The sequence below is a fragment of the Octodon degus genome, unplaced genomic scaffold (genome assembly GCF_000260255.1).
Source record: "Octodon degus isolate 3935 unplaced genomic scaffold, OctDeg1.0 scaffold00003, whole genome shotgun sequence".
Classification (NCBI taxonomy): Eukaryota; Metazoa; Chordata; class Mammalia; order Rodentia; family Octodontidae; genus Octodon; species Octodon degus.
The window spans coordinates 13,315,926-13,343,199 of NW_004524579.1; the positions used below are offsets into that span (position 1 = coordinate 13,315,926).

General features: G+C 54.2%; 1 protein-coding gene across 50 annotated transcripts in view; it reads right to left on the minus strand.

Moving 5' to 3' along the window:
• Celf4 (CUGBP Elav-like family member 4) overlaps nt 1–27,274 on the minus strand; it is a 287,692-nt gene that overhangs the window by 69,123 nt on the left and 191,295 nt on the right. The gene's annotated exons all lie outside the window — the stretch shown is intronic.

Genomic DNA, 27,274 nt, shown 5'->3' on the forward strand with positions numbered 1-27,274 from the left:
CTCAAGACAGTCGGTGTTGCCACAACAAGCCAGTCTGCGTACAGAGAGACCCCGCCCTGCCCCGCCCGGGCTTTGAGCTCCCCCCCCCGCCCCACCCCCCAAGCATGCCGGATGGCAGTAGCTAAATTTGCGCAGCTTCCAGCTCCTCCGCTGGAGCATAAGTCAGGGCTGGGTTCCCTGTAGCAGCCAGCACTGTCCCTTCAGAGTTTGGGTGGACTGGGCCTGGTCACTGTCTTCCGTGGTGTCCGTGTGTCACGAGTCCCCAAGGCACTGCCGGACCAACAAGCCCCTAAGCTTGTGGGCCCCAGCCTCTCTCGGGATCCATGTCAATGCGCCGTTCCAGCCACTAGGGGTCTCTGAACTCCAGGCATCCCGGCTCCGCACCCGTTTTCAACTCGTGCATGCAGGCACCAGGGTGGACTTTCCAGCTTTGAGTTCCCACCGTATTTCAGACAATAAAAATGATAGAAATAACGATGTTGCATCCTGCCTTATGTCTTTGCCGGTACCGGCTGCCATTTCCCTCCAGGATGTCTTATTATATTTGCATTTGTCTCATAAACAGGTCCCTGAGAAGCAGGCATGGTGACACATGTACTCCTACTTTACAGACGGTGAAGTCAAGGCATAGAGGTCGTGAGCTCTCCCCTCCTGGCCCACCCTGTGTTAGGACGAGGCCAGAAGCCGCAGTCGGGTGCTTTGAGATTTTGTTGCCAATTTTGTCCTGTTTAGGGGCTGGGCCAGCCAGTCACAAGCCTCCTGCCTTCCAGTCTAGGATTGGGAATGAGTTTTGGCTGGATCCAGACGACTAGGGGGGAAGTAAGGATGCCCGTGACTCAGCAAGGTGAAGCTGAGGCCAGAAGAAGGACAGAGGCTCAGGAGGAAGGACAGAGGCAGGAGGCAGGACACAGAGCAGACGGGGAAGGAGGCAGAGGGCACCAGGGCTGGGGGCCGGCCGCCAGTGCCAGTCCACTGAGAGGGGTCAGGGTGTCACTCCAGGTCCTCACCTGATACCCCTGATGGAATTAAGAACAACAAAAGGTGCTTTGCACAAGAGTTCTGACAGCAGGAGAAATCATCTCAGCATACTTGACCATAAGAGGAGGAAGGGACGTAATGATATTTCTGGGTTCCTCACAAACACCACCTTTCCAGGGCTGGAGGGGAGGGCTCACAAGGCCAGCTAAGCACCTGGATGTGGGAAAGGGCTCCAGGCCATTCCTGATTTGCTTTTTAGAATTCAACGTCTGGCCTTCTCCCAGGCTGCCCAAAGCCTTCCTTTCTCACCTTCCCTCAGACCTGCAGTGTTCTTCTACTCCAGCAAGCTTCTGGCCTGGACCCAGCTCTGGCCAGAGTGCCCTCTTGCACATAGTTCCAACAGTCTTAGAGATTATGTAAGTTCTCAGTTGTCAGTGGTAGGGATTGTTATCTCTGTGTTGCTGACCAGGATTCGGCCAGGAGAGGCTGGTGCAGCCCTGACAATGGCACAGTCGTTGGCCTTTCTGTATGTCCTATCAGTGACCCCAGCCTCTCTGGGAGGAGGAGACCCAGGAGCAGGAGAGTGGAGAAATATCCACATGGAAATGAAGGTTTGGGGTCAGGTTCCTTGAGCCATCTAACTGACACAAGCTTTTAGCCTTGAGTCTGGCCCACTCCTATTGCAGGGCCACCCCAGTCTCCACATCTTCCTCTCCAACACAGGTCCATGCCCTGAGCTTGCAGGCTCACCCCTACCTCAGCTTTCTCTTCTGAATATACTACTCATTCTTTGGGGCTAGTCACAGGATCCCTTTTGTAGACTGACTTGTGTCCCCCCCGGACTCATATGACAAAGCTGTGATTCCCATTGTGACTATATTTGGAAACAGGAACTTTGAGGATGTACCTAAGGTTCAATGAAGTGCAGGGCCTAATTCCACAGGCTTCTGTCTTTGTAAGAAAAAAAAGGCACCTGGAGCATAAACTCACAGAGAAAAGGCCATGTGAGGACACAAGAAGGTGGCCTTCTTCAACCCAGAAAGAAAGTCCACCTAGCCACTGGCCCTGCCCACACCTGCATGTTGGACTTCCTGCCTCCAGTTTTGAGGTGGTTTAAGCCATCAGTCTTCTCACTGTAATAGCCCCAGCAGATAAAATGAACCCCTTAGTCCACGAAGTCTGGCCCACTCCCAAGGGTGAGGGATATATCACAGTGTTCCTGATTTTCCATGCAAAAGGCATACTCAAGGATTGACTTCCCAAGGTGGGGGACACAAGCTGTCAAGCTTCCCCCAAAGGGTCTCCAGTGCTTTTGAGAACGTGAACAACCGCTATACACATTATATGGCTAGATTATAACTCCTCCTGGCATGGAAGTGAATAAGTTCTCCTTAACTTCAGTCAATGAAATGGAGCTTGGGAGAGGCTAAGAAACCCACCTGAAGTCACACAGGTGGTAAAGGTGATATCAGGATGAAGTCAGGACTCTTGCCCCTTGCCTATGTGTTCCAGTGATGCTGAAGGCTGGCAAGGCAGTGCTTTGTGATGGTCTGGGAAAGTTTACAGCAGAGGCTAAAGGGGTATCTAATGGTGGATATGCCAACAAGGATGGGGAGAAGGGCGGGGCTGCCCACCAGGGCCAGCATGTGTGATAGGAAGGCAGGGAGCAACGCTGTGTGGAGGGCCCACTGCAGGCAAGAACACGAGGAGCAGAGCTTTCAGCCTTAGGGCCACTGTAGGGAGGAAGCACAGGCCACCGGGAGGAGAGACCCTTTTCTGAGTTCCATACCAGTGTTTTCTGCATGGGACAGAGAGCAGCTGGGGTAAGTGTTACAGATTCAGGGACTGGGTAGAGCTGTTTCTGGTATGATGAGCCCCATTTTGATGTTAAATCAAGCAAGGCAGCGAAATCTCTCTGTGCCCTTCTCTTCCAGTGGGCAGCTCACCCTCAGTAGCCATTCCACGGCCCCTGTCCTTGGTACTTGGGTGTGTGTGACATTTGGCCCCACATTCCCAACTTAAGCCTGGCGTGATCCTCTCTGGGCACCTTCCCTGCTTATATCGGCTCTGGACAGTGTTCCCAGACACCGTTTATGGCTTGGAGCTGGGCTAGTTCACTCACCCGTAAATCCCTCCACGGACCCCTTAACTTCTCTCCAGCTCCACTGTGGCTCCTGATAGGGGCCTAGGGTCTCAGCCAGTTTCCCACCTACCCTCAGCCATGGACTGGACACCTATAGGTGCTTTAAACAGACTAGTGGTGTAGAACTGATTACTCCAACTGGAGCATGACTCCTGGGGCAATTTTTTGTGCCCCAGTATGATATGAGGGTAGGCGGTGTCCAGGGCTTTGTAGAGCTTGTCAGACAGGTGCCAAGCTAAATGATGAGATAAACGTAGCTTGTGATTTCTTAATTCTCAGCAGATATGGATTGTAGGGCTCTGGTGGGAAAGTTTCTCAGCTGGAGCTGACTGTACAGTGGGCTGGGCCCTGGTGGGGGGCCTCCTGCTCCTGTCTCCAGCCCTGTCCTGGTCCAAGCCTTGGCTCTGCCTTGAAGAGGGAGGTAGAACAGAACAAGCTGGCCTGGGCAGAGGAGGGTAGGCAGGGCTGCAGAGATGCAGAGAGAGGACAAGAGAGGAGAATGCCTGGCTTGAAGGAGAGACAGGGGAGGAGGGAGGAGGCAGAGAAGAGCTGGGAAGAAAAGTGAAAGCCCCAAAGGGGTGACTGCTGCCTCTCTGCCCGTCTTATATCTGTGCCCCTCAGGTCCTGCCGCCCCCCCCCCCCCCCGGCCTCTGCACGGCCTTATCTCCTCAAGGCACAGTTGTTCTTTCCAGCTGTGTGGTGTCCCTCTATGTGGCCCTGGACTGTGCTGGCAGGAGCCTGGTGGGGTGACAGCTTTGTTGCTGACTCTCCACATTGCATTTCATCAGTGTCCCTATGGAAGCCCTGTGGCCTTCAGTCTGGGTCCTGCCTCCAGGGGCCCATGGGGGCTGTGCCCAGGCCAGGCTGCCTTCAGCGGGTCAAGAAAGCTCCCTAAGGTCTCTAGAGGCTGCTAGTACCAGTCATCTGGGGACACCACTTGTGAATTGTGTTCTCCGTCCAGCCAGGGCCTCTCTCAAGGGAAGCAAGTGACCCTGCCCTGGACCCGGGGACATCTTTGCCCCCCCAGAGCCCTTTCTCTGTTCTCTGGCCCCTTCCACTCTGGCTCTGCTGCCCTTCCCCCTCCCTAACCCTCTGCCATTTTTTGCATCAACACATATCCATGCATTAAACAAGACATTCCATTAATTTCTTCATCATCATAACTTAAGCTGGGACATACCCTTTAAATATTCATTCAGCTATGAAAACTGGGCATTAAAATTTTAATAATGTCAAGCTCATTTGAACCAGCCTCCTTGGGGACGATTACGATACAATTAGAATAAATACGATGATTGAGCCAGTCGAAAGACTTCACCTGTCCAGCGTGGCTCCCTGTGAAAGGAGAAGCCTGTGGCTGTGGGCAGACAGACCTACAGGCCAGACATGTGGCCCCCTTCTCTCTTGTGTGCGCTCCCCCTTCCACGCTTCCTGTCTGCTCCCAGAGTCTCTGCAGGTGTCTGCCTCCTGGCCCTCAGAGCTGGGGCATAGAGTGCCATCCCCTTTAGCAACGAGGCTCTGATTAACCCCTGCAGTCCCAGTTATTCATTTCCTGGTCCTCCTGGAACATCCAGGGCTGTGCTCACTGGGCTTGTGCAAGAGTCATTTTCCTGCCTGTATGTGTGTGTGCTCTCTCTCCCCTGCCTTATGAGGGGCTCCAGGAGCTGGAATGAGCACCCCACCAAAGCAGAGCCAGCCTGGGAGGGGTACTCCAGTGTCCCTCCTGAAGCATCTCACTATGTTCTGCCACAGAAGGGAGGGTCTGTCACCTTTCTGGAACTTCCTAAGGCCTGGCATGGAGATTTGGGGAGGGTCCAAGTCTTCCTTTATCCTTAACTGTCTGATACTTCCCTAATGCCAGTGTTGGAAAGAGGTCTGGGGTGTCCATTCATAAGCTCACCCCACTTCCCTCTCCTTCTGGACAGCCTTCACTGCCCACAGAACCACAAGGGCCTTCTTTGGAGCGTTCCCTCCAAATTCAAACTCAGGACGGAGCTTCCCTGATCACCTAACACGCATGTGCGTGTGCAAGCACTCACAAGTGCGCATGCATGCTTGATTGCCCTGTGTGCCACCACAGCCATGTTTAAACAACTCACTCCAGTCCAGGGGGTTAGGGCGAGAGACCATAGTGGCAGAAATAAAGGGATCTCAACAAAGCTCAGCTCCTCTGGTTTCCCACTCTATAACCAGAAATTCCACATGGACTAATGGTGCTAGGGAGGGGGCATAGACCAAATGGCAGCGAGGGTATTGTAGTGGCCCAGGGGTTGGTCAGTGTGCTCTCCAGAGGGCTGCCTGGCGGCACACAGATACAGCCCCTTCACAGCAGGGGTCCTTCCTGCCCCTTCTGAGATGTGTGAACACAGGGCCGTGTTTAGCTCCTCCCCACTGGAAGGGCTCAGCTTGCCCTACTCCCTGAAACACTGCGGAGAACCCAGGATCTTAGCCTGTCCAAGCCCCCAGCCTTTCCCAGGAGTCTCCCTGTCCACAACTGCTCCTGGGCAGTCTGGCAGGATGGTGGTCCTGTGCTCTCACCCATAGGTGCACTTCCATGAATCTGGTTCCCATTTTTCATCACCACTATTGCTTTTGTGCAGTGCCATTTTTTGTATTTGTAGAAAACTCAGGCTTTATGGTCTTTATTCTCCCTTGCCTAGCATATGCATCCAGCAATGGTGAAAAGGCACGCGGGACCCACAGGGGCATCAAGGCTTGGCGAGACAGAATTTGCAGGGCTCCTTATTCCAAGAGCAAGAAAAAAGTGTCATTAAAGTGCTAAAATAGCAAGCTTCCCCTTTCTTCCATTCTCTCTCTCTCTCTCTCTCTCTCTCTCTCTCTCTCTCTCTCTCTCTCTCTCTCTCTCTCTCTCTGCCTCTCTCTCTCCCCCCAACCCTCTCTCCTTCTGGTTTTTTCTCCTTATGTTTTTTATTTGCCATTTGATGTTGTTTGAAGTAAAGAAAAATATAAATTGTAAATCATTGCGATGAATTTTGCCATTCATCTTTATTTTATGCAGTGCCAGTTTTACATGCAAATATCAAAGCATTTGCCTCCTATGCAGAATCACCAAAAAGGACACAATATATTATGTGCCTTGAGTCTGGTGGGTGCTTTGAAGACATCCAAAGGGATGAATGCAAGCCAGATTCATAAAAGCTGGAAGAGCGAATTGCCTGGCCAGGTAGAGAAAGGTCCCAATGGATTACTCCTTAGACACCCCTGTGTGTCTAAGACACTCCTTTGTCTAAGACACCCGTGCAAGCTTCCAGAATCTCACCTGCAACCTGGTACCAGTGGGAAGAAGACAGCTGGAAATACGTGTCTTGCCCCAGTGAAGGTTGGTGCTGGGAAGCTGAACCAATCCTCAGTTCTTCCAGTGAGCCTTCCCCTGACCCAAGGTGGACAGGTGGCTCTTCAGGGTATTGTGAACTGTGCCAGGGATGTGCATCTAGGAAGAAGCATGGCCTGCTGACACTGAGCCTCTATTGGCCGGCCAGCAGTGCCACAGTGCTACAGCCTGGTCTCTCACAGGGTGAATGTGCCTGACCCTCACTCCCCAACTTGTTTCCAGATCACTGCTTGCTGGCGTGGAGGACAGCAGTGACTACAGATGAGCTGCAGATGTGGGGGCTCCGCAGGTCGAAAGGCTCTACGCTACATGAGCGAAGACTCCAATGATGTGAGTCACATGTTCCTTTGTCCTGCAACTTCTGTCACAAAACACACATTCAGAGATAATGTTGATTATAACAGATGTGACATCCTAGCTCAGTAGTACCTGGTTATCTGAGCAACTACTTTGAAGATAACAGTACGCAACATAATAACCATTGCTAATTTCCTATCATCGTGTTTTGAAATTCTGTATTGTTTTATTGGTTGCTTTTTTTTTTTGTCTCTTTAAAACAAAATAAAACAGAAAGATAACGTTGAGAATTTCAAGACAGAGACAATTGAGCTCTAAAACTCAGGTGTGGAATCTCCCAACTTGGGCCACTATTCCAAAACACGTTTACAAAGATGAGTGGCAGGCGCTTTGGAGAGGATAGGCTGGGTGTCTTCAGCCATTGGCATAAATGGCAGTTGATGAAGAAGCCACCGCCCTGCCACGGGCAGAGAAGGGAACTCACCAATGAGCTCTTGGGGGACAAAGGAGGTTGTGTCTACAGAGTCTGCCCTCTGCCGGAACTTTGTTTTCATGGCATTTAATAGATGGTAATTAACAGATTAATCAATAGCAGACTTATCTGCTTAAAGCCTTGGGAGGGCAGGTACTGAATCCACAGCATGTTGGATTTCAGAGCTATGCTTAGTAGGCTTAGCAGTAGTGACCCTGGAAGAAAGAACAAGTCCTTGTTTGAGGGCTTCTGCTGTTCCCAGCAAGAGGGTCTGAGGGAATGGCCAACACAGCGCCTGTTATCTTACCTTGTTGTGAATACACTTATGCTTTGGTTAGCTCTTTAACAAATCATGGATATTTCACTCCATAAAAAGGGGTTAGAGATTCAGGGATCCTATTGTCATCATAAAGTTCCTATTCATGGGTGACCCCAGCAGCTCTCATGATGCCCCCCCTTGCTACCACAATCCAGACCCCAAAACCCGCCTTGGCCAGGCCAGTTGACAGTACCCAAGCTAGGGTGCAAAGGGCCCAAAGCTGTCTGCAGATACAGCTGTTCCTGTTCCATTTTCTGCCTGGCTGCTGAAGGTCTCTGGTTCCCCTCTTGGACTTGCCATCAACAGCAGGTGTCCTTTTAAGCTCTCCATTCTTTTGCACTGCCATGACCCAGTTTGTGGACAATTATGGGTCCAGAAATGAGGTTCATTTGTAAAATTCCTGTCTCTGTGAGAGAAATCCTGCACCCATTTTGTTCCCGATGGACACCCAGGGCACACGGTGGGTGTTTCAGAAATACTGATCAAATGGATGATTGAACTCTCTGCTGTCCCCTGTCCTGGTCCCTCGTGCCTCAGCTGTGCCCTGATGCTAGGAGTTCCCAGAGGCCAGAAGTGGGTCACTGCCAGGATGGTCTTGTTTCCAGCCCAAAGAGAAAGGCCCTTTAATCCTTCCTCCTCCGGCAAAGTGGCATCATTGTACCTTTGGATTAGGAGGGGTTTACTGAAGCGGGGATCATGGTTGAGAGAGACAGCCAGTGAGCACCAACCAGACAGAGGAACCAGGGGTTATTGTTAAAATATGCAAATCCAGAGCCCATTGAAATGCAAACCCTCCAGATAAGGTTTTTAATAAATCTGGCTTCTGCTCCACTCCCCGCTCCCAGGAGGCCATCTGATGCTTGCCAGGTCAGGACACCTCCAGCATGTGGGGCCTGTCAGCTCTTCACCCCTGTCTTCACGCAAGCTGCCCAGGATGGGGCAGCCTGGCCAACCAAGGCCCCTGCCCATTCCTTGGGCAAAGTAGGTGAAGCAGCCTCTAGGTCACCCTGCCTCCTGTGCTTGGCCTCACCTTTCAACTCTTGTATAGTACTTGCCTATGAAGTCCCGAGTCTTTGCAGCCTCCTCTACTAACCCTTCCACCACTGAGGTTCCCCAACCACTCTTTGCTTTTAGTGCCATTGCTTCTGGACTCACTTGGGTTTTCTGTTGTCAAAACTGGCCTTCAGAGGGATGAGGGAAGGTCACCAGGCAGCAGCACAGGTGCCACTGACACAGTGACAAGACTGTGATGTGGTTTGGGTATGCATGTTGGCATTGAGGCAGGATGTGAGAAGCTGGGGGTCCTTCCCCCATTGCAGCTTTGTAATGACCCAGGATGAGGCTTGTGTTCTTCAATTCTTCCCAGAAACCCAGATTCAAGGGATATGAAGGGTATGGGAGTGGGGAGACAGGGCAGGGACAATTCAGAGGCAGGAGGTGAGATGAGGAAAGGCTGCAGGGTGTGACAGCGTGAGGAAAGTCACCCAGGACCGAGGAGACACATAGGTCAGGTGCTAAGTAGGTGGACCTGGTTTGGTCAGGGGGTCCCTAAGTCTGAAGAGACCAGGGCTAGCCCCTGTTATTTTGAGGCAAGGATAACACAAGGCCACATGTAGGAAGCACCAGGAAGGTGGCTCTTCAACACACACAGGAGGTGGAGCCGGGCCGAAGGTGTAGAGAAATGCTGAGCAAGAGTTTAGATGTCTTAGTACCTGGCTCCCTCCTACCTGTGGGAAGATAGAGATATCCAGGGCTTGTGCCCAGGCAGTCCTCAAAAAATTGAATAAATGATACCCAGTTTGGCTTTAACTCCTGGTTCCTGAGTGGGCCCTTGTCTCAACCTAAGCGTGGCAGAAGGGGATTGGGGGCTGGGGTGACATTTCTGCAGTCTTCAGTCCAGAGGGTCCTCTTTGCAGCCTGCTTGTCCTTATTGGTTCTGCCCCCGCAAACAGCCCGTGCAGTTGCTATGCAACAGGCTGCTGTGCTTTGCAGTGTCCAGAGGGCAGCAGCAGATGACACTGGGAGCTGATGGGGGCTGCCAGGCTGCCCACGTGCCTTCCGTCTGCTCTCCTTCCCTTTCTTATCCTTTCCCAGGCCTCCTCCTCACCTCTCTCTCTGGAATTTGTCTACAAAATGCTTTTCTCTCAACCAAAAGGCTCAGATGAAGAAGATCACCCTCCAACTGGCAAGAAGTTGCCTGGAAGCCCATGGCTGCTTCTTGAGGAAAGGCTCCAAGCTGGTTTTTAGCATCCCTGGCCCATCCTCCCTGCTGTGATGGGGGTATCTGTGTGGGTTGGTCAGTGGCAGGCACGGTGGAAAGTCACAGTGAGAAAAGGCCAGGATGGAGCCTGGGAGCTGCACCTCTGTTCCCAGTGCCGACTGAGGCGCACACTGCCTGGAGTAGTGGGCCCTTTGCCTTGTCTCCAAGCCTCACTTCCCTCTTGCAGCTCCCACCAACAGGCCGGGGCTGCACTGGTGGCTGGTGTGGGTGGGCGGGTCCTCATGGTCTTAATTAAGACCCGCTGCCTTGGAAACCGAGCTAATTAGCCTGCATTGCCCGGCTGGGTCGCTAACCCTCTTCAGGATGGGGGTGTATGATGTTTAAAAAAAAAAAACAGCACAGATAGATAATTCTGGCTGAAACAAGCCCTGATTTAGTTGCGAGGCCCGGATTGCAGGCCTAGTTCTGCTGTGATCTTGCCCCTTAGAGATGTAGCCTCATGGGGCTGTGGGTGACTAAATGGGGTAACTGAGGCACAGCTCTTAGCAGTGCCTGGCATCGTGTAAGTGCCCAGGGAACAAGTGACAATGGTCCTTTACCTTCTCCCATTTCTCTCCTTCTTCCCCTCTTCTTACTCCTCTCCTCATCCTTCTTAGAATTTCATCATTTTGAAGAAAACACTCAAATCTTGTTTTTCTTCCTTTCTAGCCTTGCATCTTTAGGCTCTCTTCTAGATGCAACTGAGCCCAAGATTTCAGACAGCTTCTTCTGAGGCCAGGGTGGGAGGTTGTGTACTACGGAGAAGCAGGGCAACCCTGACCCAGGGACGTGTGGCCCACACTGCCTTGCTCCCTAGAGCCCCTCCTCCACCTCCGACCCGGGTCCACTCTGGCTACCTGACCTATCAGTACTAGAGCTGGTTGTTTTGATGGGCCACAAAGTCCACCACTCATTCCTTCATTCCTTATTGAGCGCCTTTGTGTGCAAGCTTGCTCTGTGACCCTCCTCTCCACCACAGGAGCCAACATCATCACTGGGATAGCTTTTCTGGAAGGACGCGCAGCCCCATCCTTCCTGGGCAGCAGCTGAACACGGTGCCTTCTGCCCTCAGTGCAGCTGCGTGAGCAGCTCCCAAATGCCCAGCCACGGGCCCTGCCTGGTGGCTCACCCTAATACTGACTGGTGGTTCTTCTGCTCATGCCCTTACCATGTGGGACTTGGCTTCCTCGGCCTGGACTGTCCTGCATTCACTCTGGCCAGTGCTGTGCCTAGAATGGAGGGGTTTCCAGCTGGAGTGTACCTCCTTCTTGTTTCCCCTCTCCTATCCCCAAACCAGAGCTCCACGGGGTAAGGTAAGCCAGTCTTCCAAGGCCACCATCCTCTCCCAAGTGGCTCTTGGCCTGAGGTCTCTGTTTTATTCATCTAAACATCTCCCTTAGCAAGCAGGTTCCTGGTCCCTGTCTAGTGGTGGCTGACACTAGCCCAAGGCCATTGATGTGGGACTTTCTTCCTCTGTGACTGACCCTTTGCAGTCCCCAAGGGGAATCTAGGAGATTTAGAGTCTGGGCCTCTTGGCAGGCTGGATGGGTAGGAAAGACAAGGTGGTAGTACCAAGCCTACTGCATTGGCTGAATAGAAACCCTTACCTGCGCCACCTCCCCCAGTCTGCCTTCTGCTTCTCCCAGCCTGTCTACAGCCATACCACTCTGAACCCGCCTGATCTCATCTGCTTCTCCCAGCCTGTCCCTCAGCCAGATGCTCTGAGGTCCCCCTTGGGTCCTCTCCAGTGGGGCTCTGCTCCCTGCTGCCAGGCTGAGCCTCCTTCACAGCAAGGGGAGGGGTCCTGGTTCTCACCCCACTCTCCCCCGACCAGACTCTCCCCTGTCTTTCATGTGGCTGAGTCCCCAGGCATGTGAAAAGAAAAGGCAAAGCCCCCACCAAGTAAATGACAGATCTAGAGGAAATTGCTCTTAATCCCCCTGCCACAGCCCGATGATGCCAGCCAAGCGCAAACCTGAGTCATCCTAGAAATGGCATCGACATTTGCTTTTTGGAATTTGTTTTGTCTCTGGGCTTTAGATTTAATCTCTCTCTCTCTCTCTCTCTCTCTCTCTCTCTCTCTCTCTCTCTCTCTTCTCTTGTTCTCCCTGTTTTCTAATATGAGCCTGCACCTCCAGCTCATCCAGGTCTGTTTTCCTGGCATTAATTAACACGGTGCTCCAGCCTGCAACAGGCTAAATGATGAATCAGGTTAAATTCCAGACAACGCCACGCACTGCCATCAATTAGCCATCTCTGGGGCAGCTTCATTAATAAGCATCGATCACGGCCTCCTGGAACATGCCAGGGTCTCTGGGTCATGGACGCTGCCTGAAAGTGTGCCAGCCTTGGGTGTGAGTGGGTGTGTGTGTGTGTGTGTGTGTGTGTGTGTGTGTGCAGGAGTGTGTGAGTGTGGAGGTATGGGGAATATGAGTGTGCTGCTTAGTGGGGAGGGGGATGTTCGAGTACACAGTACTAGTGTTCCCACCTCTCCCTGCTTCTATTGTGTCCTCTTCTGATTTTCTTCCAAATCCTGCCTCTGCCCAGGTGTCCTCTGAACACTGGGGCTCTCCTAGGTGCCACTGGCCCCTTATCCTGTCCCCTCTTCTTTCTCTTCAGTGACTCCCCATGCTCACAGGCCAAGGTCCATTTCCTCAAGGTGGAGGCTACCTGTGGGTCCCTCCCCTGTCCCTTGAGGCCGTGCTCAGGGAGGACCCCCACCAGAACACACTTTCCCATGGCCTGGCAGGTGCCCGGGTCCCCTCTTTCCTTCCCTGCATCTGAGCAGCCCCTAACATTGCCTCTGCTCCACACCAGCACCGTGAGCAACCCAATAGGAAGGAATACAATGCATGCTTCTGGGAGGTAGTTTTAATAGGGTGATTGGGGTCACCCTGGACTTTCATGTGGGACCGTGCACCCAAGGGCCTGCACATGTGCATGTGTGAGTGCGGATGCATATGGCCTCTCTTGGAGGCGGCCACTGGCGGATGGTCTCCTTAAAGGTTAATTAAGAACCTGAATCTGGACGGCATGATGCGGCCAGTGACGGCGATGTGGCGTTTCTCCAGGCCATTAAACACTAATTAGGTTTGGAAAGTCTATCGAGCTCCTGAGGTCTCGTCAAGGCAGGTGCTGGCCCTGGGGTGCCCTTTCAAATGCCAGCGAAGTCACCCCAGCCCTGAGCTGAGCTTCTGGGCAGACCTGCGCCCCCTTCATTTCTCCACCCTGTCGTCGCGCCCTTGTCTCGGCCACACTGTCCAGCTCTGCCTGTTCTCCACCCTCTGCTCTGGCAGACCTAGTGCTCTGTCTGTGGCCACAGTTGTCGCCTGCTTCCTGCTGCAACCTCGCCAGTGTCTACCTCCTCCATGGCTCAGAGGCGTTATCAGGAACAGGCTTGCAGTGGCCCTGAGGGCTGGTGGGTGGGACAGGAAGGTAAGGGGTGCATGCAGAGCTGGCCTGAGCTCCAAGTCCCCAGCAAGAGAGGAGGTCGTGGTGCGAGCCCTGTACCCCCTCTTCATCTTGAGCCTGATTAAAGACCCAGGAGCTTCCTTGGGCTGGACACTGCCTTGCCCTTTTCTGCCGGCCTGCTCTCCTGAGATGCTCCTTTCCTGCCAGGCCCTCTTTCCCAGGACCTAATTTCATTCCCTGAATTCAGCAGCTGCAGCCAAAAGCTAGCTGCTCCTGAGGGGGCTAGAGTTCATTCATTCAGCTGGTTGTCCTGGCACAGCACCTGTCTTGTCTGGAGAGGACTTTAGGGGGAAGTAACCACATCAGAAAGCTCCCTCAGTTACCCAGCTTCTACCCAAGGCAGGCATCGTCCTTGGCTGCAGGACACATGCCGAAGTTGTGTTTCTGTCGGCCACCTTCCCTTGTCTTTAGCAAGGGTGATTTGTCAGAGTGAAGGGAATGCCAAACAGCGACAGAAGCTACACATGCCCATATGCACCAAGAAGAAAGACAGCTCCACCACACCCCCATTCCCACTCTCTGGGACCACCTCGCCAGCCAGGCAGGGCACAGAGCAGAATGCCTGGCTTGATTCCAGAGAAGTTTGAAGAGGAAAATAGGTTCTGCTCCATTGTTCTCCATGTTTTACCTTCACCCTTGCCCTGTGTGATAAATGAATATTTCACAAAACACCACTGTCACCATTGCCATTACCATTATCATTGTGGTCCTCATCATCACTGTCCTCACCATTACCATGGTTACCACGTCAGTCACCACCACTGGCGTCATCATCGTTAACCTCTGTCACCACTCACCACCACCATCGTCACTGTTTATAACCTGCCGAGGAGCTGGTTTAGGTTGCTGTTGGGGGAAATCCGGATGCTGGGGAGTGGGGCAGTGGTTCTCAGGGGAATGATCCTGCTTGGGCCCTCTCAGACTCTGTGACTTGGCAGTTACCTACAACCTTTATGTGAGGCTGGTCACCCTCCTGTGAAGTCATGGGAACTGTGACCAGCTCCGCCGTGACTAGTGGTTGACCAGAATTTAAGTCACAAAGGCTCTCTGAGCTTCTGCCACAAGTGCACAGGATGGATGTTATCTGTCACCTGCCTAGATGGGGTGGTTCTGAGCACAGAACAAGCACACTGGCCAGGACATGGTGCAGTCCCTGCGGCTCAGCTTCTGTTGCCTTGTTCCTCTCTACCTCCCTCCTGAACAGCACCCCACACCCCCAGCATCCCTGAGGAAGACTGCAAGGAGATGAGCAGTGTCCACTATTCAGTCCCTTCATCGCCCTTAGTCCCAGGCCCCAGGGTCCCCAGTCTTCTGTGACAGGCAGGGCTGAAGTGGGCCTGTGTGGGCGCGGGAGGCGCAGCCCAATTTTACAAGTACAAAGTATTATGATTGCATTGATTTCTATCATAAATCATATTTCCTATCTCCTGCCTTTCTCTCCCGCGCCCCAAGTTAAGCCTTGGTATTCGCTTTAGCTGCTGCCACTGTGGAGCCTGGAGATGATATTAGGATAATGATGATAAATTTTACCCTGATGCCAAGCCACTCCCTGGATGGGGTGGGGGAAGTATTTGTCCCACAAATGGATCTCTTGCCTGGAAACTGGGGGCTTCCTAGGTACCTGGAGGCGGGAAGGGACTTCCCTGTGCATGGCCACGAGGGTCCATGTATGTGGGCGTGTGACACTTGTGTCAGTGCATGTGTGCTCCGGTATCTCATGTGTGCACAAATGCCTGGAAGGCTTCTTCAAGGGTGACTTGTGTGTAGACACATGCTCACAGCCCTGCCAGTGGATAAACACATGGTGGAAAGGAGCAGGGGTGAGGGCGGGGCTCACGGTCAGCCTCTGGGGTTCTCAAGGATCAGCTGTCCCCAGCCTTGGAGTTTTGGTGACAGGCTTTTGTGTCCCTGTGTTTGCCTCACAACACACGCCACACACCATTCCTTTGCTTTGTCAGACCCTTTCTTCGAGCAGACCCACCCGTGGGTCCTCCTACCCAGTTGAGCTGGCGTCTCCGTCCTCCTGACTCCACTGCAGAGCCCAGCCTGGCTTGCAGGGTAGATGCTGGAACACATTTTCCGGCAAACTCTGGTTTCAGGGAATCATCCTGAAGTGCAGTCAATACTCAGCCTGGGCGCCCATCCGGACCTTGGAGAATGCCTCCTTGAGTGGGAGAGTGAAGCCAGTTTAGCACTCATACCTCTGACAGCTGGGCTGGACTCCACACAGACTGCCCTGGGACCCCTCAGGCAGGTGACAAAGACACTGGGCACCTAAGTGTTGCATTGTGGCATTTCTCAGGAGCCCCATTACGTGGGAGTCCCAGGGGAGCCTGTAGGTGCTGTGAATGGAGGGCCGCTCCTGGACAGGAAGACGGCCGAGGAGGCCACGGTCTTGTGTTTACCTCATGCATTCACCCACTCAAAAAGGACTCCTATGCCAACTGTCCTCTCATCTCCTAGTCCCACAGGCCTGAACGACCCCAGCAGACAGTGGCCCCAGCCCTCTGCTACTCCAGAGCCTGTGGCACTGCCATCCCTGGACGGGGCCTGCAGGTCAGATCTTCTCCACAACTCTGTCCCTTGAGCACTGCACCCTGACTGATGGAGGTGACTGTGACAGTGAGTCACACTTTCAGAGACACCCACGAGACGCTGGCAGCAACCTCACAGCACCCTCCAGAGCGCAAGCTGCCCCAGCTTGAATGCCTCCAGTGACGGGACGCTTGCTGCCCCGTGAGTCAGCCGTCTCTGACTTTGGACTCACTCTCATTGATACCAAGCTGAAGTCAGAGCCACACACAGGTTCCACTGCCCTCCTCCCACGCAGTCATTTAGGAAATGCCTTGCTTCTCTTCCTATTGGCTGGAGAGAGATGGGGTGAGAGCCTCAGTGGGCAGGGAGGGGAGCTGCCTCTGAGACTCACTGGTGGGGGCTCTGTGGGGCCTGCGCAGGGGAGGGTAGGCCTCAGTGGGGGCTTGGCTGTGACCTGCAGAGTTGGAGTCCTCAGGGTTTGGATGACTGGATCTGTGGAGGTGGTGGATGTGTGCTGGGGACTTACGAGGGAGCAGCCTGCTCTGCCCTGAGGAAGCAGCAGCCAGCAGCAGTGCTCACATGTCTTGTTACTGGGCGGTGTCTAGGGCATGGGAAACATAAGGGCTTCCCTCCAGCTCTGGGGCCGGGGCAGGTGGCTCACAAAGGAGCAGCTCCTGTCCCAACAAAAGCATAAGCCCCATGGAAGCCTGGGAGTGACCTCTGCCCCATGGCCATGCTCCGCCCAGCTTGGGGTGCCTTCAGGAATGCTCTGGAGGAAACCTGGTGGGGTGGAGCTGCGACTGGTGAGCCCTCGCTTCCTGCTGATTCTGGGATTGCAGGGGAAAAAGGGAAGTGCTCGCTCTTCAGAGCCAAGAGGGCAAGTGTCTGGGTCAAGCCCTGAGGCTTTCTGGTTGTGTAGCTTTAATCTGGTGACTTCACTCAGCTGAGCCTCAGTTTCCCCACCCATAAAATGGGAATGGATAATTTCTACGGGTAACAGTTGTTGAGAATGTTTATTAGATATTCACATGAAGCTGCTGACAACAGGCACTCAACTCTCTAATGGAGCCTGGATGCCACCAAGTTCAAGGTTCTCTTCCTTGAGGAAGCCTGCCATGAGGAACCCTATGTCTAGCTGATCTGGGTCTCTCAGCTAGGACTCACCCACCCTCTTGGCTTTGGTTTATCTGCAGATGGGGTCTGCAGGCTGCATTGTCTGTGGGATTCAGAGTGGTGTGTATCTGTGTGTGTGTGTGTGTGTGTGTGTGTGTGTGTGCATGAGCCCTAGTCTCCTCTGGACATGAGGGCGGCAAGGGGGGAGGGTGACATTGGAGCTCATCCTAGGTGTGGTTCTCAGCTTTTTCTTCCTCTCCCAGGCCCCTGTCTGCCCTTCTGAAGCTATCCCTGCCAATTCTGTCCTGGGAAACCTGTGATCATTGTGTATCCATCCAGGAATTTAGACTGGGTATAAATGATCACACACACACACACACACACACACACACACACACACACACACACACACACAGCAGCCTCTCCACCTCCTCATGAAGTTTCCTGTTGCCTGACAGCAGTCAAGGGCTGCATAAGGATAGCCAGCAACCTCTGATTAGGTTCTACCTGGTGGTACAAGGGTCAGAGAAGACAGCACTGGAGTGAGCATCCAGGTCGCCTTTCCTGTTCCTGCAGCCCTGTGGGAGCAGCCTGGCTCAGAGAGGCAGAGGCAGCAGGACTGGAGGTGGGCATTTGGCCTGCCCTTCCTAGGGAGCTGCACTGCAGCTGCCTCACCCCACCCAGACAGCAGAAGGGCCTCGGTTCTGCTCAGGTAGTACAGGACAGAAGCCCAGTGGAGTGGGAGGAAGCCCAGGGTCCCTGCAGCCAGCTCTACCACTTTTTGGAAAATAACAGTGTTGGGGAAGAGTGACTGGTAACTGATGCTGAGCTAATATATATATATAAAGACGGGGTGTGAGCCACACAGCACAAACCCAACCTGGGAGAGGCTTTACTTTGACCAGCGTGCCAGGCAGGGTGGCACACGCCTCTAACCCTGGTGCTCTGGGAGACTGAGGCAGGAGGACTGTGACATTCAGCCTGGCCTGGACAAATTGGTGGCTTGGTGACCTCTGTCTTGAAATAAAAAATAAAGAGCTGGGAATGTCAGAAGTGTGAAGGTCCTGGGTTCAATCCTCAGTACAAAAAAGAAGAAAGCAAGCAAGCAAGAGGCCAAACGGTGCAGCAAAGCCCTTGGGTCCTAACATGAGGGGCCCTGTGAGCACCCCACAGTGTCGTCTCTGGTGGTTCCCATGGATGCAGGTGCTTACAGGGCTGTGCACACAGATGAGTGCTGTCTTTTGTGCATTTTGTGGAAGCAATTGTGTCATGAGCTGACTCTGTATGTGTGTGTGTGTGTGTGTGTGTGTGTGTGTGTGTGAAGACAGGGAGGGGTTGGATTGCCCCTTTTGAGTGTGACATTCTAAAGAAAAAAAAAGTAAGAACCTCGGAACGTGCAGTGCTAAAAATGGCCACCAGATGGCGCGCAGGTGTAGCCTAAGGGCCAAAATCTGTGTTCTTGTGCTGGGCTGGGCTGGGCGCTGGGCTTTGTGTTCTGCCTCTGCCTCGCAGGGCTGGGTGTGGGGATGAAGGGAGTGTGTGCAAGTGGGAGGGTAGGAAAGGGCTGTCTGGCCAAAGGTTGGGCACTGGGTGTGTACTTGGGGCGGCCACCCTGTGCACACCGTCTCCTCCTCGCAGTGACTACCCTGGCGCTGTCCACACGCCATGGCCTGCAGGGGCTGGCTCTCCGGGAATGTGTGGGTGGACAAGGCCGAGTGTCGCACGCACCACACACCCCGAACTCTCACAAGCAAGTTCTCACCTATTGTTCAAGGACTTCTCCAGGAAGCTCTGGGGTCTCCCAGCACCCAGCTCTTGCTCTCCTGTCCTGTCTCTGACTGCCCCTTGCCGGGCATATGGGATCCATACTGTTAGCCACTGCTCAGTGTGGTTCATTCACGAATGACCTTAGAGAGCTCAAGCCCAGCAGGGCAGCTCAAGCCTAGCACCGGGCAGGACACCCAGCGTGAGGGCCAGGTAAAGCCAGTCCACCGAAGAGCACATTCCCAAGGACCCTGCCCCACAGGGCCCAGAGAGCCCGGCCAAGAGCAGCCCCAGCCAGCAGCCTGAGGTGGGGGAGTGACTTCCTGGCAGACTGGGGCAGGAGCACTGGAGCGCTGTGGGGTGGAGGAGAGGGGCTGGCTGAGAAGGAGGCAACACGAGCGTGGTGGCTGGGGGCTGATTTTTGAGATGACCCAAAGGTGGTCTGCTTTGCAGCGCCACCACTCACTGCAGCAGGAGGCCCTGCAGGTGGCTCTGGGCAAACTGCTCCCGGCATGAGCCCCTGGAGCACCCCGGGGCCACAGCCACCGCATGCACACTTGTAGCTCCTTGTTTTCCACTGTGTCTGTCTCCTATCTGTGCATGTAAGCCTGAGTTGGCAAAGGGCTCTCAGAGCACTGAGACGTGTGTGAGCCTGAGGATAGGAGCTGTCACTGTTCCCATTTGACAGCTCGAGGGTTAGGGGACTGCCTCTCACAGCCTCCGGATTTATTCCCTCAAGGGTGCACACAGAAGCTCCCTCCTTTGCGGAGACTCAGAAGGAGCAGTGCCCTCCCGGAGTCTGTCGGCCCATCCAAACTCCCCAGCCACCTGCTGGCACTGTCTTCCTGTCTGCCCAGAGCCCTTGCAAGCCTGGTGTTTGCCCGATGCAGGAGGGTAGGGGAGAGTGAGGTAGGGGAAGAGAGTAGAATTGAATTAAAGCATCATTAGGCTAAGCCAGGGCTTGTCCTGCCTGCAGGGACAACTCCACTGGCCGCCCAAATGAGAACTGCGGGGAGGCTGCCTTTTCCCTGCTTGTCATTGTTCTGCAAGGAACCCCAAATAGGACAGAACTGATAAAATGGGGACTAAGAGAAATGAAGAGGGGGGCAGGGATAGAGGGGAAGGAGGGAGGGAGGGACAGCCAGCAGAGATGCCAGGCAGCCAAGGGCAGCATGAGGAGACACACCAGAGGGAAAGGGCGTCCTCTGGCAGGCAGGTGGCCTGTGCTCCCGGGTCCTCGGTCAGCATCACCTATGATCAGTGCTTGGGTGAGGTTCGAATGAGCACCCTAGGTTTGGGTGTGGCCAACTTTCTGGGCTGTGGGGACAGAGCCTGAGGCCCCTGGGGGCTCCCTGGGGGTGGCTGGGCCACAGGAAACTGAGGGGTTGGGAAGGGCAGGGTGGGATCCTCCATGAGCGGAGTTTTAGGGTGGCCGGGAACTGTCCTGCTTCTGTGCGCTGGCACTCACTGCTTGGAGGTAGCTCAAGGGAGCTGGGCTCTCGGCAGGCGCCTGGCCCACTGCACCGGGAGTTCTGTCCCAGTTCTGTGGTGGTAGCTGGGCAGGTCACACGTGTTTAATTGCTAGTAATTAAAAAACCGATTGTTCCAAATGGAGCCTTGCTGGGGAGAGTGGTGCCATGCCTGTGTCCCCGCCTGGTGTGGAGGCCATCTTCACAGTGCTGTTGACCGTGGGGAGGGCTTCTCTCAGCCAGAAACTGTGCTCACCCCACAGCCTCCAGGCAGCCACCCCAGTGCCCCATCACAGCACTGCCCCCTGAGGTGTCCTGGGTCCCCTTCTTCAGGTTCCCTTCGGACGCACACTCCTTGGGAGGTGACATGCTGGAAACCATGCGTGGCAGATTCACCAGTTTCATAGCTGACGTCCCCAAATGGGCTTGTTTTAGTCATCAGAGGACTGAGCACCTACTATATGCCAGGTTGAGATGACTTAGCCCTGGGGGACCACTGAGTGTGGGGCAGGAGGCAGTGTGTGTGTGTGTGTGTGTGCGTGTGTGCACGTGTGTGTACGCACAATCTCTGCGCCCGTAATGGCCAGTTGTGAGGGCTGCAGGGACTAGAAAAGGAAAAAACATAGGGTGCTCCCTTTACATAGGATAGCTGAAGAAAGTGTCTCTAAGGTGACACAGAGGGTGAGGAGGGGGAGCTGGGGCTGGGGAAGGTCAGTGGCCTGGGGTAGTGAGAGGTGTGGGGGCAGAGGCGGGGGGGGGGGTTGCAGGGGGTAGTGCTGAACAGTGGGAGTTCTTCCCACTGCTCCCTTGGGGGCATCAGGAGAAAGTGCCTGACTGTGGCTATGCTCCTCCAGACTGGAGCTCAGGAGAAAGGTGCAAGGGGCAGCGGTAGAGGAACAGCTGGCAGACTGTGGGGCCATCGTGGGGCCAGGTGGGGCAGTAGCCTCTCTAGGACAGTTTCGGGGATCCACACAGCAGCTCAGGCAGAAAGCCTGGCACAGTGCTGGGGGATTGGCCCCCCATGCCCCTAATTAATAAATGAATAATTGGCTAGTAATTAGGGAAGTGGTACCAAGGGCTGGAGGTGAAGGGAGAAGGGCCCAGGACCAGCTGGATGGGCTGTGGGGGGTGAGGAAAGGAGGCTGGCAAAGGTGACATCCCAAGGCCTGCACCTGGCGGCAGGGAGACAGTCAGGGCTGGCAGGGGTCTTACCTCAGACAGCACTGGGAAGAGGGGATAAGAGTACCCCAGAGCCTCCAGGCTCCCTCTTGCCCCACTGCCCTGGCAGAGCAGGGTGGTGACAGCGGCCACGCAGGGAAGGTTTATCTGTGGCTCTCGAGTGGAAGATGCTGATGCGAGGCTGTGTCCATCAATCAGGGCAACACTGGGCCAATTATTCATTTATTAATTAGGGGCATGGGGGCCAACCCCCCAGCACTGTGCTAGGCTTTCTGCCTGAGCTGCTGTGTGGATCCCCGAAACTGTCCTAGAGAGGCTACTGCCCCACCTGGCCCCACGATGGCCCCACACTCTGCCAGCTGTTCCTCTACCGCTGCCCCTTGCACCTTTCTCCTGAGCTCCAGTCTGGAGGAGCATAGCCAGCGGGCTTCCACCCCTGGCACCTGGCAGGAGGGGCAGACGGAGAGGCACAGCTGAGGCCTTGGCTGCCTGCGCAGGAGCACACAGTGCCCCTGTCTCGCCAATCACCCGTGCAGTGTCCCCACCACTGGCCGCCTCTGCCTTCTGTTCCTGTTTCTCCTTCTGTGACCGGCCTTCTGAAGGAGCGTGGACCTTAGCTGCTCTCCGACTCCTTTTAGGCTGGGTTTGCGCATCTGCTGAGAGGTCCAGTGCCCGCCGCCTGTGCCATAAAGCACGCGTGATCACACCTGCCGTCCTCACTGCTCACAGGCCCGCTCCAGACAGCTCTCAGCTCAGACCGCCTGGATTCTTTGTGTCTTTCTCCTTCCCTACCACAGTCCTGTCATCCCTCCACTGGGGCTTAGGGATGATTTTTTTTTTTTTTTTGAAAGTCAATGAAAAGTTGTGTTCCTTTGTTCCACAAGTGCTGCATGTGCATGGTAGTGGGACCACCGAGCTCAGCCCTAGGCTGCACCTGGCGTGGGACACAGGTCTCACCTGTCAATCCATAACACGGGCAGGTGAGCTAAGACCCAGGTAGTTTGGGCCATGCCCACCAGAACCACAAAGCATAAGCAGTGGAGGGTTGTTTTGGGGTGGTGTGGAGTTGGGGGCTGGACAGATTTCATAGCAAGAGCAGGGTGGGTAGCCCACATGTGCAGGCTGAACCCTGCAGTGATGCTTTGTCCCTGGGGTGCCCTGATGCCACAGATCCTGCTCTGCAGTGGGGCCTCAGGGAGGGGAGGACAGGAGGTCTCGAAGTCAGGGTGGCAGTAGAGTTTAGGCAAGAAATTTGGTGGGTAAAGACCTAGAATTTGGAGTCCCAGGTAGATGAGGGCCCCTTAGCAAGCAGGGTCAGGTACCTGGAAAGGGACAGAAGCCCTGTCCCCATCCTGATAAATCAGGCACTGAGAAAAGACTACCTGCAGCCATGAAGCAAAAAAGGTAAAGACCAAGAGCAACCTCACAAACACTACTTAACTGTTCCTGAAAATACCACTCAAGACAAGAAAGATGCACACAAGCTTAATCCAGAAACTTCCTGAAAACTCATGTTTCTAAGTATCCACTCCCAGGCTCCCCTGCTCAGGACAATGGGCAACTCGAGGGACACATGCGCTGGCCTGTGGATGGCTGCATGCTACCCTCACCTGCCCAAACTCCCTCCCTGCTGCGTCCCCTGGTTCCAAGCCTGAGCAGGACCCTCTTGGGTCCCCGTTAGAGCTCCACACTGAAGACTCATGTTCTTCCAACTCCTCACTTCACAAGGACCACCGAGGTGGGAACTGCCTCCTCCTGAGGCGGACCATATGCTTGGCTTTGCTTGATCAGAATGACACCTGATGTGCTTTCAAGGGTTTCTTTATCCCTTGGAGTCTAAAATGTGTAGCACATCTCTGCTTCAGAGATCAAGCCCTTTCTCATCCATGACCCTAAGATTCTGGGGCCCCCAAGCCTGAGTTCATCGCACATCTAACCTGAAGCCCTGAAGTTAGACCCCCACGGAGGCAGGTCCAGAGCTCCGATCTGGCTCCATTTTGATCTCTGGGAGACCTCACCCTGACAACTTCTCTCTACTGCCTTCAAGGTGACCCAAATGTCCCTGCCAGTCGCATCTTTACCCACTTTCCTCCTTCTTCTTTCAGGTTTTATTTTTGGCCAGGTAATTAGCATAGCTCTTCTCATTAATATTATATTTAAAAAAGAAAAGGTGCTGGTGGGGGAGAGGGGGCTGGGAGGGAGGGGCTTGCGCCTGCCAGTAATTGTCTTGACAGCCAAGATCCTGGTGCAATGACAGCCTACTTTAAGTGGGCCAATTAGCATAAGAAACGGCTCACCAAAAGTTCTGAAGGCATCGTGTTGATTAATGCAATTTATCTTGCAAACCAGCAGCAGACAGCTGAATCGCTGCTAATGATTATTATATACATTTATACACATTATGTACATGTGGCCTCCTCTCCAAGAAACGATGCCTCTCCCCTCTCCTCTTGCCTCTGCCCTCGGGCCCACTGGCCCAAAATATCCTGGGTTGATTCCACCAGCCTGGAGCCTCCAGCTCAGGATTCCAAATGGCTGCGTGTATCCTCAGTCCCAATTTCCTGCTTGCCCAAACTGGGTTGTCCAAGACACAAAAGGGCTGGTTTTACTCTTATAAGGAGCCAGTAGCTAGCCTAGAGACAAAGCTTTCAAGAATGATTTCCACTGCCCGGGGAAGCAGCCCTGGAAATCCAGACAGGGACCACCGGGTGTACAAGGGCACACACTTGGTCCCAGCTGCAGTTTCAACATGGGTGTGTGCAGAGCGGCACTGGTGGCTTCTGCCTGTCTCCCACCTAGCCATCTTAGTATTCTGGGAGCTCAGAGCTGTTATCCTGGCCACTTCTGGTAAGGCAGGATTCCGGCTTTGCCTTTTTGGTTATCTCCTCCTGGGCAAGCGCAGGACACAGGAACACAGAACGACCACCAAGCAGGTGACTGTGACGGCTGTCATTTCTGAGTGTTCCCCTCATGCCAGGACTATCTAAGAGCTCACACATGCCATCCGGCCCACACTCGCCAGCCCTCCTCTCCATTCTGCAGGAAGGAATACCATTCTGGAGCCTGGAGCTGGTGATCCCTTAATTGCTTGCTAGAGCAGAGGCCCATTTTAGGTCAGAACGTGGAGGTGGGCATAAGAAGTGGAGGGAGGGCAGGGTACTGTCCTGGAGGGTAGGACACACTGGCTTGGGGGACAGAAGCTGCCTCTCAGAGGTAGGTGGGAAAGGCTCCAGGGAGGAGGCATCTGGGAATCCTGAGTGACAGGGCCACAGCATAGAAGCGGCTTGCAGTGCAGGCACCTTGCATTCGTGCAGAATGCTACCTGACCATTGGTTCAGAGCTGGGCTCATGACAATGAATAATATGGGATCTTTTCCCTAGGGATTCAGAGCCCAGGGAAAAGCTTGACAGGGGCTCACAGTTGGTGTACAACTCTGGAGTCAGGCCACATTGGGTCCTTGGGATGGTGGTGAGCAAGTCTTTGGCCCCGAGAAGGGATCTGAGATGGCAGGGTGGGGTGTGAGAAGGACAGTGGTGTGTGAGCATCGAGGTTGGACCAGGGGTGTGGACCTGGGAGGGCAATAGGAGCATGGAGGCAGCAGGCAGTGAGGGCACTGGTCCTCACCTACGAGGGACCAGAACTGTCCAAGGGGACCAGAAGGCTGAGGGTTGCAATGCTATGGACAGTAGTAAGGAGGAGGGTGGGAGATTGGGATGGACATGATGAGTTTGTTTTGATCTCTGCTTATATTTCAGAAGAAATATGACACTGGCTGTGAGTGAGTGGGGACATGTGTGAGCTTTTGATTTGTTCCTTAGGACTTAGACTCAAAGTGAGAAGCTGGCCCAGGCCAAGCAGCTGCTGTAGTCCAGGCAGGATGCCAGGGGTTGTGTCAGACAGTACTATTATCCCCATTTCTCAGATGGCCAAACTGAGTCTGGGAAAGTGGATTCCCAAGGTCACAGAGTGTGAACAAGTTGCACCTTGTCCCATGGCCCTGGACTTCCAAGCTGGAGAAGTGAGGCGCCATGGAGCAAAGTCTGCATGCCTAGGGCACAGAGGGCCGGGGGCGTTCCCTCTGTTACCTGGTTCCCTGGAGAGCAGAGTAATGCCCAGTAAGTATGGGTTAGACAGGTCCTCTGTGGACCTGTGCTTGGCTGCATACAAATATAAACTGGAAAGCATTCTGGTTCCCATGGGTGGGGAAAGATGTATTCTCTCCACAAATCCTCATGCATTTTGAGCCAGGATCCAAACTGAGTGGTCCTATCCTGCCTCTGCCCTCCTGAGCGCACCCCAGGCCCCAAGAGGCCTGTTGTGTGGCAGGGGCTCTCTGTGAGTCTGGTGAGTCGAGGCCAGTGCAGGGCCCTGGAGGGAAAGAACCCACTTGGCCTCCAGCAGGCCTCCTGCGCAGTCCCTACCCTGGGGACACCAGGGGTAGGCTCCGGGCCCTTGCTGTCCAGAGCATGTTAGTGGTGCCAGCTGTGGTGGAGCCAGGAAGCAGCCCAGACCTGTGAGTCCTCACTTGTGCAGAGAGATGACCTCTTAGGAGCAAGCCTTTTTGCCACTCAGCAGCTCTTTCTCCAGACATGGACAGCAGGGAGCCTCGGGTTTAAAAATGAGCTACATGAGTGTCCTGTGCTGTGTATGCTCCTGCCTGTGTGTGTGCCTGGAAATCCTTGATGTGCCTGTGCCAGGCAGGACTTGCGTGGGGCTGGGATACAGACAATGTGAGCTTGTGTTCAGGGGTGTGAGATGCGAGTGTTCCAGAGGGCGCCGTTATGTGCGTGTGCGCTCGCACACCTCAAGACCAGTGTCTACAGATATGTGAGCACACAGACTCGAGAGGTGACTGTACTTGAGAATCCCCTAGAGGCTGCCTGATGGTGTGCAGGGCTGCTTTGCTGCATGTTATAACATGACCAGCTACAAACTTTAAACTGAAAACCAGGCCTGGGCCAGTGAGATAGCTCAGTGAATTATGCAACTGCTTAAGCAAGCACAGGGACTGGCGTTCAGTCCCCAGTGGCACATGTCACACTGGCTGCATCCCTGGGCAAGCTGAGCTACCACCAAGTCCAGGCGTGGTGGTACATGCCTCTAATCCCAGCACTGAGGAGGCTGAAAACAGGAGGATCACCACGAGTCTGAGCTGCATAGTGAGACCCTGTACCAAATACATTAAAAACAAAAACAAAAACAAAACTGAAAGCCAGGCCTGAAGGGAGCAGACTGCTGGGCCGGAGTGGGTGTCAGTGGTGTGAGTCCCTGCAGATTCCCTGGTGGAGGGGGTTTCTAAGCCCCGGGACTCAGACTGTTCTCCCCCAGATGGAGCCAAAGCCTGGCCTCATGGGGTCCTGTGCTACCATTGTCCCCTGGACACAAACCAGCCAGCAGTTGACACTCAGCAGAGCCTAGGAGGCCCTTGCCAGGGGTCCCATACAGTGGGTCAGAAGGGCCCTCTGTTGTTCCTGCCAGTGGGTCTGATGGGCTCCCAGCTCTGAGTTGGGCCCCAAGGCTGTGGCTGGGTGGAGCCCTTGCTTCCTGCTCTGAGGTGCCCCGTGGCCCTCCTTGGCCTCCTTCTCTTTTTCCATACAGAACCGCTGACCAATAGACACAACCACCATGGGGCCATCCAAAGCACTCCGCTGAGATTCTGCTTTTAATAGGAAAATATAGTGTGGCACTCATCCACTTTAAAAATGAAAAACAGAGAACATAAAACTTGATTTAATAAAGACACCAAATAATAAAATATCGTGTGTTATGGTAATTGAAGGGAGAGTGACAGAAGAGCGGTAGGGAGCAGGAAAGGGAAGGAGAACAAGGAGGGACAGAGCGGGGTGGGGGGGGGGGGGGGGAGGTAGGGACAGAGCCAGAGCTGACCCCACAGTAAGGAGGAGTCCCAGGGGAGCAAGGAA